Consider the following 15388-nt stretch of genomic DNA (forward strand, 5'->3'; position numbering starts at 1 on the left):
AAGGGAAGGAGGGAGGGAGGGAGGAATATTTAGTCTGTTCCCATAGTGGTAAAGTTAAAACATATTTATAGAAAGAAAGGCCCCCCTCAATAATGTATGATTTTTATTTTATATGGCTGTTAGTTATACATTTTCATATACTATAAAAAAGTTATCTGATTAGTTATGAAAGTTACAGAATTTAGATAAAAATATAAAGAATGAAATCATTAACCACAAGACAAGATTTTTTTAAAACAATGCACAAGGGAAATTCTAAGCAAAAGGTGGAGAAAAACAGAGAGATTAGCACATAATAGAGTTTAGTGTTAAAAAAAAGTAACAAAGAAAGAGTTAAACATTTAAAGAAAATGTTCTATTACATATACTAGGACTGCAAAGAGGGCTTGTGAGATTTTGAAAATATTAGCAAATAGGAACAAATTCTAATAGCTATTTCTAGTTAAAGGATGATGATTTCATAATTTCCAAGTCGTTGCATGTCTGGAATGAGCAGATTTTACCCTAACCCTTAGTAGGTTCACTGGGCATATAGTTCTCAAGTCTTTAAAGATATTGCCCTATTTTTTCAACATCTGATGATGTTGACAATGTTCCTTCACAGGCTGCAAACTTTTTCTTTGTGTTAGAGGCTTTCAGGACCTGAGAAAAGTTTTTATACCGGGTGTGCTAAAATTTCACAATGGTTTATATTTACATATCTATATTACCTATATCTACATGCCTTCTGCTCAGCACCCAGGCTACCTCGATTTTGAGTAGGATTGCCTTTTCTTTAGCTCGTGGACATTTCTATTATTCTTTGATAGTTTCCTCTTCTTTCTCTTCCTTTTCTCTTTTCTCTCTTCTTTTTCCTTCTTTTGGTCTTTTTACCCTCTAAACTCTTGGAGTTGTCCTCTATTTTATCTTTTAACCCTTCTATAGAATTATTTTATTTTGGCAATCATATTTTTTAATGTCTAAAAGTTCCTTCTTGTGCCCTGTTCCTTTTCATGATATTTTGATTTCATTTATATTTGCAATATCATCTCAAATCCAAGGCTACTAATTCGAGTTTTTAGAAAGTTATCCTTAGGATCAATTTTCATATTAGTTTGTTTTTGGTCACCTTTTTTTATGCTACAGATTTCCTCCTCAAATGTCCAATGACCTTGGTTGTCCCTTCATATATAAGAATGAAGGAAGAAGAGGGCAGCCTGGGAACTCAGGACTTTTGGGGCTTATCACCAAGCAGATTTGTTAGGAAACCTGGTTAAACATGAGGGATGAGGAAGAAGGAAGGGGCCAAAGTGATCCTCAGATTCCTAAATTTATAACTTGTAATATTTGAGGGATGATATTTTCAGTTACTGTAACAGGGAATACAGGAAGTTATTAAATAAATGGGCTTATTAGAAGGCAAAAAGAGAAGAGATAAGGAAGTAAGTTCACATTTAGTCATGTGTGAAAGCTGGTGGGTAACAGGAAAGGGGATTAGTTACAGAAAGCAGGTTAGGAATTCAAGAGAAAGAGACAACTGGATTTGCTCATCTGGGAACCACTGACATATAGAGGCAGTTTAAATTATAGGACTGGATTTCATGACACACGGAGAGAGGAGGAAGGTGAAAGTCAAGGACAGAAAGCAGAGGAACAACATTAAAGGTGGAATGAGGAAGAAATACCCAGGAAGGAAACACAAAAGGCACAGTAAGAATGGTAGAAAATTCAGGAGAGCAGTTGCTTTAGTGTGTGTGTATTTTGGTTTTCTATTTATTATACTCTGTACTCAGTAGGCACTTTCCATCAGAATAACTTACATCCTTCAGTTCTGGGAAATTTTCTTATATTATTTTTTCTTCCTCTGTTTTCTCTGTTTTCCTAAGTTTTAGAACTCCTATTACGCAAAAATCTTCTGAACCAATTAGTGGATTTCCTTTACTTTTCTCACATTTTTCCATCTCTATTTGTTCTACTTTCTGTGTGATTTCTTCCTTTCCATCGTGTTGAATTATTATTTTCTGACATACAGGTTCAATTTCTAGAGGGCTTTTCCTTGTGCTCTGATTTTTCCTTCCTTGTTCTTGGTTCATGGGTGCAATATTTTCTTTACTTCTCTGTACACATTAATGATAGTTTTGTTTTTTCTTAATTTTTATTTTTTAAAGTTTTCTTTAGCTCATTACATTGTCTCTGCTTCTTTTGTATCCCTTTCTTGGCTTACATGTTCATTTTGGTCTCTGCTTTTCATGTGATAGACTTTCCTCCTTGCCCAGTGGCCTTTGCTGTCCATTCATATTTAAGAATTAAAATGCTATTGGACATTCTATGTGGGGATGAATCTTCACTGAAGGTCATCAGTTTGTCAGGGGATCCCTTTCAGTCTCCATCATCTTTTCTTGGTCCAGTCAGTTTCTCCACAAAGCGGTCCTCCAGTCTCCTGCCTGGAGGATACAATGCTGGCTACCCGTGACCTGGGAGGTGATCAGAAGAAGTGTGCTAATGATTTCACTATTAATTAAGGAGTCTTCACTTAATATGCTTGTTTACAATTTACTGCCTTACCCCCCCCCCCACCTTCAATGGGTTCTCTTCCTAGATACTTTCTAAAAATTAAATTTATTGGGGTAACATTGATGAACATTATTTAAGTTTCAAGTGCACAATTCTATAATATATCATCTGTATACTGCATTATGTGCCTACCACACAAAGTCTAGTCTCCTTCAGTCACCATATATTTGACCCCCTTTACCCTCTTCATCCTCCCCCGATCACACTTTCCCTCTGGTAACTACCTAAGTGTCCTTCAAAGGATGACTGGATAAAGAAGATGTACATATATAATGGAATACTACTCAACCATAAAAAAGATGAAATGTTGCCATTTGCAACAACATGGATGGATCTTGGGATTATCATGCTAAGTGAAATAAGTCAGATGGAAAAGGACAAGAACCTTATGATTTCACTCATAAGTGGTATAAAACAGAAAACAACAAAATAACAAAGGAAACAAACTCATGGACATAGACAACAATACGGTGGTTACCTAGATATATTTTTAAGACATTTTTAAAGAGGAGCAAATAAAACAGCTAAATAAATAAATATAAAAAATATAAAATACGAAAAATAAAATGATTAAAACATACAGTAACAGGCCATTGTTACTTACACTGAATAATGTTTCGATAATATCAGAATCTTTTGTCCCACCCTACATTTTAAAGAATTTGTTTCTTTAAAAATATTTTACTCTCTCCATCTCTCCCTTAGAAAATAAAACTAAATTGTTTCAGATTTACTTATAAAACAGCAACCCTCCCAATAATACAAAACAAAAACTTAAGCAATCTTCCCCCAAAATTCAGAGGGCCTTACAATATCAGCTTTTACAGTTGACCTCTTTAAGTAAGCTATGTTTTAAAGGAACTATTTTTACTTTTTAAACAATGACTAATTTTAAAAACTAGCATGGAAGCAATTCTCATTAAGTCCAGAGGCAGGCTGAGTGTAAAGGTCACAGTGACTGACAGTAATCAGAAATTGATGTATACCTCTGCCACTTCACAGGTTTACATACAGTGCCTGGAAGTAATCAGTATAGGTACTATTTTGAAATCACAGCTGCTTGGGTAACAATAAATTGAGACTTGATCATGTAAAATTGAGAGAAGGAGTGGGTAGATGGAAAGGGAATCATTTTATACCATTTCAGGAACCAAAGGATACACTTAGAGTATAATTTTAGCAAAAGCAGAGGGCAAGATTAATCAGTAGCAATGACTTTAGCTAATGTTACGAGGGCTAAATTGGACAATGATGAATGTCATTAGTGCCCAGGCCATGGGGCTGCCAGAAACTGTGAGACATAATGGGAACAAAGACTTCCTCAGAGATAATCAATTAGAAACCTGATCCATATTATCAGTTATGTTTTCTGATTGCAGTCTCTGAGCAATCAGGCAGGAAGTTGGTTGATGAGGTTTCTTTGACATTTAGCAATTATGACTGATAGAAAAAGAGGTGAGCAAATCTCTTTGACACATCCTCACGATGATACGATGATACGTGTTGGATGGGGTCAGAGAAGAGTAACAGGTTATGGGAATACTAGTTCTTAACTTGGGATTCATGGGCCTCTCACAAGACTTTGGACAGCCTTCTGTGAGCCTGAAAAACCCCTAAAAATGTCTACAAAATGTTGTCTGTATTGTATGTGCATTTTTTGGAGAGCAGGTCTTTACTCTCTCCATAGACTCAAAGGGATTCAGGCCCCAATAGACATTAAGAGCCACTGGATTGGAATAAATTATCTGAAGATGCACATGGGGTTTGAGTAGCTCTATTTCTTTCCTTAATTTTTTAGAGGTAAAGAGAAATTGAGGGCTTATATGTGAATGTACACATGGGTGGGTGAACTAACTCTTTTTAAGGGGAAATAAATACATAAATTCTCTTAAATATTTAATGAGGATCCCTCTAGCTTCTCTCCAATAATTTTAAAAAACCGGAAAATAACAAAAAAGAGTAACTTCTGTGTGAGCATGAAACATGTTCACTGAGCTCCTTTGTCTATCACTAACTGGGCTCTGAACAGCTTCTCATAAGATAGCACATGACAGGGGAGTACTCACACAGCCCAAGAGGGAAGAGCATGGATTGTAATAGCTAGGGAACTCTAGGAATATTACCGTGCCGGCAGGCCTCAAAGGTGTCATGTCACGCAGCTCAGCCTAACACAAAACACGCTATCCTTGATGTTTTGAGACACAGACATGTCGCTACTAGCTCCTCATGGAGATTTCAGCAGGTGTTTGGGACATGGCTGCTTAACAAAAGAAGGAAGTGACCTTTAACAAGATTTATAGACACTGGTACTAAACCTGAATGCAAAGTTCCTATATCTGTAAGATGCTTCTAATTGCTTTTCTTTTGGTCTTTTTAAAATTAATTGTTTAAGGTGAGTGTGGATCTACTATTTATAGCATCTGATAAACAAAACGTATAAGAAATAATTGTAAATAAAATGCTCTCCAATAAACATATTTTTGAAAAATATTAGATTTATCACTGACATGACTTCCTGCAGGAACAAGCTTTATCAGTCTCCCCCAAAGAGACCTGAATCCCCAGCTTATAACAGCCATACTGATAGTTAAATATTTAGCACCCACACTGTTCTGGCAGGTCTCCATTTGAAAAATTACCGACTTATTTAATGTTACTGCATTTCTCAGTGTTGAAGATAAGCAGGACAAAATGTTTTTATGGCCCAGTTTCCTTTGTTACTTAATAGCAAGATTAAGCTAAAAGTCTTTTGTTTTTTGTAACTATATTCTTGCCTTTAGAAGAGACATAATAACAAATTATTGACAAATGTCCTAATTCATCATGACTGTCCTTATAAAGGAGTAACTGTATTAGGTGACACATTTAAGGTGTGATAACTAAGAGATCTAAATGTAAATAGGAGAAGTGATCTAAGCTTACAGTAATTTTAATCAGAAGGCTTTAGAGAAAATACAGTTAAATCAACACCCCCATGTCATAAGTTATGTGGAAAATGGAAGAACATATTCCTTTCTTTAGTTATAATGCTGACATTGTTATTGTGTTCCTGTCTTCTGTTCAATATTGTTTTTGAAAAACAAAAGAAAAAAATAGTGCTCTTGGTGAGAAGTCCTCACCAAGGAATAAAAACTGCAAAATGCTTAACGTGGCAAAATGTGTGTTTTTATCCGAAAGGCTCAGGGACCCAATATACAAGTATTTGCTCTGCTTTGCAGCATGGTAAAACTACTGCTCTTTGGAGACAAATCCCTTGGCCATGATGATAGGCTTAAAAGTCAGTTATCAGAACTGAAGGAGAGGAAAAGGAAAACTAGTAAAACTCAAAAAACACACACACACCAATAAAAAAATTAAAAGCCTGGTGCTACTCCAGCGCAGAACATACCACAAACACACTGATATTGGGTTTAATAGACTTTTATCAAAGGGCATCTCTGCTGAAAATCATTGTTGCCTCCTGTCATTCATCTACTGTTCCTAAAAGAATTAACAAAATTGCTATGTTACGAATAGGTGATTGGGACATTTTGCTGGTCTCCTGAATGGCTGATGGATGACTGATGATTGGGACAGGAACTAAAACGCCTTTACTACCATATGTAAACAAGTCAAAGGATATAGAGTGACAAAAGTGGGGTTTTAATCATTTCACTAAATTAAAAAAAAAAGAATTTAAATTCTCTTAAAAAAGAAATGACTGAATTTTTCAGATTTTTCAAAATGTTCATTACTATATAGTTAAATAAAATATTTGACACTTGTACCCTTACTAGGTACAAGTTTTTCTCTGTGGGCACTGAGAAAACGAAACAAGCAAAACACTCTGATTAAAAAAAAAACACCAAACTGTAAAAATGTTATTACTTATTTTTAAAGATTAACATCATAAGCATTGTAGGCAAATGTTTTTGAGAATGGCTATCTCTTCTTACAAAGACAAATAGACTTTACAGCAAAATATATAATGCCCAGATTGCTAGAATGTGACACAGAGGGGTAAGGTAATCGGTGCCTAAGTGTCATAATCTGTCTCTTTAGCTCTAAGCCTGACCTCCCCATGCCTCTTGGACACCAGCTGAGTGGGTCAGAGGTTCCTCAAACTCAAGAGGTCCCAAATGGGCTCTTCCCTCTACTCGTAAGCCAGCTCCTCTCCCACCATCACAACCTCTCAACGCCTTACTGCTTACCAAACTAACTGTGAAGTCGTCTGCATTGTGCCCTCCAGCTGTAGACTACACTGGGTCACTTCCTGTCACTTCAGTTTGCCCTCCCCTTACCCACTTGCGTGCCTCTGATTACGGCTTCTCCCTTCCATGCCTGCTTGCATCCTCTCTACTCTTCCTGAACATGCTGCTACTAGACAGCGTCCCCCCAGACCTCGCTATGTTGATTCTACCTCTGAAATACCTGGCATATCCCCCCCACCACCACCATTACCACTACCATGGGTAGGAGTTCAGGGTATTTTGTGCCCCAAATCCTGTCTGGGAATTCCTGACAAAGGAGACTCCTATATAGGGATAACTTTACTAATAAGAAGAAACTGGCTTTATTAATAGACCTGCAAGTACCTGATAGCACCAAAGTACACAGTTCTGGTGTATTAAAGAAACCAGTTGAAGGTCACAGTGAGAATTCCCAATGTTCATGCCAAATCTCGCGGGAGAGAAGATTACTGGGCCCGACAGGGCAGGCGCTTTTCCTGTGCTTATGGTGGAGACACGAGTGCCTCTTTGGAGCACAGAAACTCGATAGCCTTGAACTGGGACCCAAGCAAGTTCTCCGACTCTGAAAAATCATATGAAGAATTCCTCCTCCAGGGGCAGGTGGAGAAATCCCTGAGAGGGAGTGGAAAGACAGGAAATCCCTTCATCATCAGCTGAAACTGGGTGGGAAGGAAGGCAGAAAAAGAATCTGTTCCCCCAAGACCACTGCCTGCAAGAACCTGTCCCTTCTTCTCCTTCCCATTCATTTCCCACACAGCTACTAGGATTATCCTTTGAAAACAGAAGTCTGATCATGACACTAAGTGCTTAAAAGCCTCTGATGACACTACACGCCTTGCAGGATAAAGTCCAATTTATTGGCATGGCATGTGTGGGCTCCTCTCCATCTGACCGGTGCAAAGTTTCAGGCTCTTCTCCTCTGACTCACTTGTCCTGGACCCTATGCTCACATTCACATGCAATTCCAATTCCCAGAACAACTGATACCTGTTCTCATCACTGTGCTTTGGGGCATGCTTTGGGGCATGCTTTCGGTGTTCCCTCTGCCTGAACTAGAACCCACTCTCTTTGAACTCACCCTTCAGAATCCCTTTCCTAAGGAAAATTTCCCACACGCCCCAGGTAGTTACTTATTCTGTCCTGTGTTCCCAGAGCCTGGTTTACATATCTCTATTTTCACATTTATCATACTGCATTAAAATGACTTGCTTACAATCTTCTCTCCCAATTAGAGGAAGCTCCAAAGGAAAATGAGCTGTTTTCCTGATCTTTGCACCTAGCATAGTCTTTTACAAATAACAGCTTTACTGAGATACAGTCTATTTATAAAATTCACTCTTTTAAACTGTCCAACTCAGTGATTTTTCTTATATTCAGAATTATGCAACTAGAACCACTGTTTAATAGGGAAACATTTTCATTGCCCTCAAAACGAAACTCCTTACTAATTAAGCAGTCACTCCTCTTCTCTCCTTCCCCCAAGCCCCTGGGCAGCACTAATCTACTTTATGTCTCTATGAATTTGCCTACCTGACCAATTCATATAAATAGAACCAGACAATCTGTAGCCTTTTGTGACTGGCTTCTTTCACTTAGCATAATGTTTTCAGGATTCATCTATGTTGTAGTGTGTATCAGTACTTCATTCCTTTTTGTGGCTGAATAGTAGTCTACCATGTGGATATACCACATTTTATTTACCCATTCGTCAATCGATGGACATCTGAACTGTTCTAACATTTTGGCTATTATGAATTACACTGCTATGGCATTCAAGTACGAGTTTTTGTGTGGACATATGTTTTTAATTCCCTTGGAAGTGCGATGGCTGGGTTTAATATTTTAAGGAACTGACAGACTGTTTTTCAAAATGGCTGCACCATTTTACATTCCGACCAGCAACGTATGAGTGTTCCAATTTCTCTACATCTTTGTCAATACTTGCTGTCTGTCTTTCTAATTTTATTCATCCTACTGGGTGTGAAGTGGTATCTCCTTGAGGCTTTGATTTGCATTTCATATCATTTTAATAAATAAATAAATATATATATGTATATATATATATTTATAACAGATCATTTTTGAATGCCTCGTACGTAGTACACATCCCATAACCACTGGCTAAGCCAAACTGAAGTGTTTCAATGTTCTATTCATTCCACAAAAAATCGAGGGCCCAAAATGAGCTAACTTGAATGCATCTACTATAGTTTGGCAAGGCTATGAAGCTAGACTTTAGAGAAGAAACGCCTGGGTTCAAATGCCAACTCTGCCACTTCCTGGCTGTGGGCAGATTATTTAACCTTCATGAGCTTTAGTGGGACATGGAAACAATGTCACAGTGTAGCTGTGAAGGGTAAACATGACTGTTAGGGGCTCACCACAGTGGCTGCATGGAACCACTCAGTACCTGTTAATTATTACTACTGAGTGAATGAAGTCATAAAGGTAAATAAGACAAATGCCTAACAATAGCACGAAGTGATGTTAGCAGTGACAGACATTTGTATGTCTCCATCCATGACAATGAGGCTACCCTCTCATCCTTCTCATTAGCTATTAGGCAGACTAGTTACATAACGTTTACAGAGCGGTTTAAATTCTAAAAGATATATTAAATAAATATAAAATTTAAGGTGTGTCAGCTTCACGAAACCAGTGCTTTAGCATATTCAGGGACAAGAGGTTTTGGATAAGAAAAACATTGGACTTCATAAATGCCACAGCTCCTATGGTCAACTTTGTTTTTGTTGTTACTATTTTTTCAACTAGACAATATGTGGGAAAGAAGGTTATTCTCTTTCTCTCTCTCTCTCTCTCTCTCTCTCTCTCTCTCTCTCTCTCTATATATATATATATATATATATATATATATATATATGCATATATATAAAATGTCATATATATATATGTGTGTATATATGTGTGTATATATATATACACACAAAATGTCATATATATATATGGTAATTTCTTATTTGCACTTTTTACCCCATAACAAAACAAATGTTTCATACAATGTTGGCATTTAATAAAAATGCAAAGTTTGTTTTAGAATTTTGAGGGCCTATTTTAAAATTTCATAGTTGTGCTGAAGAGCTCTCCTTCCCAACTACACACTTTTTTTTTGCACCATGCCAGCAACCAACCTATACAGAGGGTGCCAAAAAATTTGTGTACACATTTTAAGAAAGGAAAACTGTATTAAAATTGTGATGTTCAATATATATCGATCACAAAAGATGAATACAAGTCATGTTTGACCTCTGCAAACAAGAGGTGCTCAAAGTGGTTACCGTCAGCGTCCAGATACTCCAGATTATGGCGAGCTACTGCTTGAACAATGTTGACCAAAGTGTCCACTTGTACACATTTTTTTGGCACCCCCGGTATATTTTTAATGCCGATGTGGGTATTTGAAATGAAAGTTTGCTTTGGGTGAAGGATGTTCTAGAAGGCTCTGAGGATGGCAGGCCAGGGACTTGGCTATGGTTACAATAGAGCAAAGGCAGCAGTGTGAGCCAGGTCAAAGCCATGAGTACTGAGGGATGGTAAGGCAGGTTGGACAACCAGGAAGAGGCTAACGAGGAGAAAGGAAAACAGAGATACTGAACTCAGAGCCCACAGCATGAAAACAATTAGTAAGGAAAAGCGGAGACTGCAGTGCAGTTGAATTTGGGAACCACCTGGAGATCTGTTCCAAAATGGAAAGAGAACTACTGTCTGAAGTAAAAAAAATGGAAGCAGCTCTGGCTTACTGAGACCTGAAGAAGAGAAATCAAGCAGGAAGACTTGTCCTCAGCAGGAGCTGGACTTGTTACTCATGCTGAATTAGAGTCTTTTCTTTTGCTCACCTATGAATCACTTATGCACCAAGTTTCTCTTTGGATACTCTATCTAATCTATCTATCAATCATCTATCTGTCCATCTATCCATCTATCCATCTATCATCTACTATCTATGAAAGAGACCTCAGAAGCCATCTAGTGATCTAGAGACTCAATGGCTGGATAAATGATTCTGCTGATTATCAACTCAGAGCAAAAGAGGACGGGTAAAGGCCCAAAGAGGTTAAGGAAAGGGCCCAAGTCTCCCATAGCTATAGCGAAAGCAAGGGATACCCCTCACATGATAGCAGCAAAAGTGAAAATCAGAGAGAGAGGGAGGCTTTCTATTTGAATACTCTACTCAGTCTATCTTATTCAGAAACAGCCTTTAGTTACTCTGAAATGCCAATGTAGACTAACACAGTTCAGACCTTTCTCTCCTTCCATCTGGAGACAACCTACTTTATCATTCAATGGAACCCAACAGAGGAAAATCAAAACACCTCAAGCTTGAAAGAGTACTTAGAAGTCATGCATATTCAGACACAGAAGAAATGAAGAAGCTTGAGAAACTGGATTGCCTCTGAGGCAGTGGCCCTGGCGACGGACTCCCCAGCAGGACGTACTGAAAAGACAGCCATCTGGGCGGTGCAAAGGTTCCTTTCCTCGTGATGGTGGGATATTTGCTCTTCATTTGAATTGGACTTCAATTTGAGTTTCATTTGTGTTAATAAATAATTTCTTTAAAAACATGTAAACATATCTAGTGTGGGTAAACAACTGTGACTCATACGTGTGTGGATTAATCCATGCAAGTGATTATTTAAATCTTTAACAACAACTGTAGCAGTATTGGGTTGAAGCAGAATCCAGGAGGCCCGGGGCTGTGCTGGATCATGGGGAAGTCCCCCAAGACTCCCCACTAGTGGTGGGGTGACAGAGTACAATGAGGGGATTGAAGAAGTGGCTGTTTATAAACCATTACCAAAATAGTCAATATGTTAACAACCAGTATGCTTATTACATTGGTGTATCCTGGTACAATGAATACCAGCCTTGGTTCCACGTATTACTTTTATCCTAACAGTCAGCTGAATTATGTGACAGAGGAGAATTCTGATTAAGAGAGCAGGAGGATAAAAGTAATACCATTCCGAAGGGCAGTGAACACCCGAAGAGAAGGAAGACAGGAAGTACCAAAACGGAGAAAACTATCAACAACGGAAATTGTCTCTCGTATTCCTCTTCCTCTTCTTAACCACCACAGGTCTCCCTACCCGTAAGACCATGGTCATTCTAATATTAGGCTCTAGTCAATCCACCGAAGACCAATTTGCCAAAAGCCCGTATATAAAATTCACCTCAAATCCAACTCACTGAAGATCAATTTATCAAATTGACCGCATTTATTGGTTTTCTGAAAGCATTTATAGAGTTTACAGTATTTTGAAAGGGATTGGGTTGGCAGGGTTAAGAAGACTATGGGGAGCTAGAAACCCAGGGAACCTGGGCTTCCGACTCTCTTCCTGTCCTCAGTTTATCCTCTTTGCCCGTCAGGCTCACTTGGTCTCCGCTTTCAGCTTTTCTCAGTCTCCCTTTTGCTAGGGCTGACAGCCTGAGCTGAGTCATTCTCTGACTAACATACAAAATCTGTTCTTCTGGCAGTGGAAGGTCCCTCTTCTTTGCCCCAGCTCTAACCTCCAGCTGCAGCAGCGGGGCACTGGGACAGAGATAAAATGAACATGCCTTAAAATGCTGATACTACAGAAATATTCACAAGCTGTTCAAAGCCACCCAATTAGAACTGTTATAAACTTTTTCGTTAAACAAGTTTTGATGACAGTGGGCACATTTGGTTAATTTGGCAAAGTTTAATTGACGAAATAAGAAATAGCTTCAAAATGCTAAATGTAGGGGAAAAAATTAAAAGGATTTTTTAAAGGATCAGAAAGTAATCAGTATAAATAGAAAAATTCCTATAGGAAATGCTGATTTTGGCACCATTAAGAAGAAAAGTATGTTCATTTGTTGGTAGACTAAATTTCCTTAGGACCTTTCAACAAACTGAACATTTCTTCTTCTTCTTTTTTTTTTTTTTCACTAGGCAAAGAACATTATTAGCCTTTGTTTCAAACTTTCTTCCAGGCCTTCTGCACTTTAACTAGCAGCAAAGAATGATTTGTGTCTAAGCAAAAACTAAAAATAGCTGCAGTGTCCAAGATTGATCAAGATTTTATCTGATCCATGAACAAAAATGTAAAAAGCAGTCATAATATAAAATAGCAGAAAATGAGCTCCGAGTGATGTCTCCAAGTTTTCCCTTCCTCAGAAATTGACTGTTCAGTTTGCTTCACTCTCGGAAGCCTCATCACAATTCTCCACAAGATCTGTAACTTCATCATCATACTCCTCTCTGGTACAAGCGCTGCTTTTCCATCCACAGATGGTTTGGGCAGAGCTGAAGCCCATCTCCTGGAGCTAGTCACACTGTGTGCACCGAGCTGGTTTAAGACGCTGCAGAGCGTTTCTGTCAGCTCCTCCTTCCTCTCAGTGGCCCGTGATGGTGCCAGTGTTCGTGGCCAGAGGGACCCGTACGTTAGGGTTCCTTACAGCCGATCACTGTTCCTTGTTTGTGAACATAGTCAGCACTTCAGCACCAGAGGTATTGTTTGCCCCTAACTTCTTTAAGGAGAACTGGTTTTTCATCATCTACCGTAGCTGTTCTGTGAACCACCTTCTTTCTGTGAGCAGATCCTTTTCCACCAATGTGCAGTGGTGCCTACAGTTTGGTGAGTTTCTGCTGGTTTATGGTAGTTTCTTTCATCTCATTGGAAAGGAAATGGGGCCACGCAGGGGACTAGGATTGGGGCCCCGGGGCTTGTGGGCAGAGAACAAGTATATACACGTGGGGACACAAAATGGCAAAGAGAGGGCAACAGATGGAGCTTTTTTTTTTTTTTGATGGCTTAGGTGCATTTTATTTATTGTCTTTCAGAAGAGCATTTCTTAAAATGCATGAAGCTGGAGGATGTAAAGAGGGAGTGGTGTGTGACATTCCCACCAAAAGTCATTCAAGGCACATTTCACAGGCTGGCCAAACAACAAACAAGCAAACAAATAAATACAAAGAAACAAAGGTCTCTACATTATAAGATTCCAATTTACAGTAGTCCCTCCTTCCCCACAGGGTATACGTTCTAAAACCCCCAGTGGATATCTGAAACTGTGGATAGTACCAAACCCTATATACACTATGTTTTTTTCCTGTACATACATAGATTTTCACTTAAAGGAAGCACTTTATGGCTTCTCTTTGGCGTATCAGAATGGCCAGCATCACTACTCTTGTACTTTGGGGCCATTATTAAGTAAAGTAAAGGTGACTTGAACACAAGCACTGCACTATTGGGACAATTGATCTGATAACCCAGACAGCTACTAAGTGACGAATGGGAGGGGAGCACATACAGAGTGGAGACGATAGGCAAAGAGATGTTTCATGTCGTGTCAGGTCAGAGAGGGATAGCAGGAGATTTCATCATGCTACTCAGAATGGCGTGCAATTTAAAACTTACGAATTGTTTATTTTTGTAATTTTCCATTTAATAATTTCAGACGGCTGTTGTCCATGGGTAACCGAAACAGCAGAAAGAGAAACAGTGGATAAGCAGGGACTACCGCATATAAAACCCTATGTGTAAATATCCATGCACTAGAAAACTAGTAAAATGTAACAGTAAACTATTAAAGATAAGCGGGAAAGTAAGAAAAGTAACTCAGGAAAGTATGATTTTGTCAGGGTGACTGAGTGTTTTCTTTTTGTTTTGTTTTTTTAACTTTATACACAGATATATATTTTTCTTCAGCTACACTTGAAAACAATAATCGTGTTATATATATGGGAAGATGTGTTTTAAATTCTTAATACTTATCTTAGAAATGAACTTTTAAACATAATTCAATAGGGAATTTTAGAGAAAGAAAAGACACAAATAATAGTTATATAATTTTAGTTATATGTTTCTTAAATACCTACGATATCTATTTTTAATAGATAAAAATATAAGTACTACTAAAAGGAGTTTTTTTAATTAAAAAAATTCTTAGAACTGATCCTTCTATTTCTTTAGCAATATTTGACAGAATGGCATTCTAGTATACTAGGAAAAAAAGTAGAAGCCCTGCAAATAAGATATATAAAAAAATTAGTAAGATTCCACATAAATAACATTATGTTATTATGGAAATAAACTTTATATTAAATTTAAAATTTTGCATTTTGAAAGAACATGTACAGACTTTAATTTTACTCCTAGAATTTCTGACCAATTCTTTCAAAAATTAAAATTAAACTTTCCGTAACTCACACCATATTTCCCTAAAAGGGCTAGGAAAAAGAGGGCAGTTTGTATATTTGTATAGCCATATGGAGGAGGTGAAGAACTTGGTGGTGCTAGATTTGAACTGAAGATATTTATATAAACTATACGTATACACAGACATACGTATCAGATATATATGTACATACATGTTAACACATTGATGCAAAACTGCATGTATGTGTGTGTAAATAGCTCTGTACATTGAAAATAGTGCAGAAGCAATGACATCTCAGAGCAGTAAAAAAAATCCTGATTTTTAAATATCATTTGCCAGTAAAGGGAATCAGGGCTCCTTGATTTCTAGTTCCAGATCTGGGCCAAAGAAAATACAAGGTGAATCTGGAACATATTGTTTGTCAGAAAGCAAACAGCACTCAGAAAATTATAGAAATTTAT

At 37.8% G+C, this 15388-nt stretch overlaps 1 protein-coding gene across 6 annotated transcripts in view; it reads right to left on the reverse strand.

The window, feature by feature from the left end:
- ZRANB3 (zinc finger RANBP2-type containing 3) overlaps nucleotides 1–15388 on the reverse strand; it is a 193893-nt gene that overhangs the window by 25917 nt on the left and 152588 nt on the right. The window lies entirely within an intron of this gene.

Source organism: Rhinolophus hipposideros (genome assembly GCF_964194185.1).
Source record: "Rhinolophus hipposideros genome assembly, chromosome: 6".
Classification (NCBI taxonomy): Eukaryota; Metazoa; Chordata; class Mammalia; order Chiroptera; family Rhinolophidae; genus Rhinolophus; species Rhinolophus hipposideros.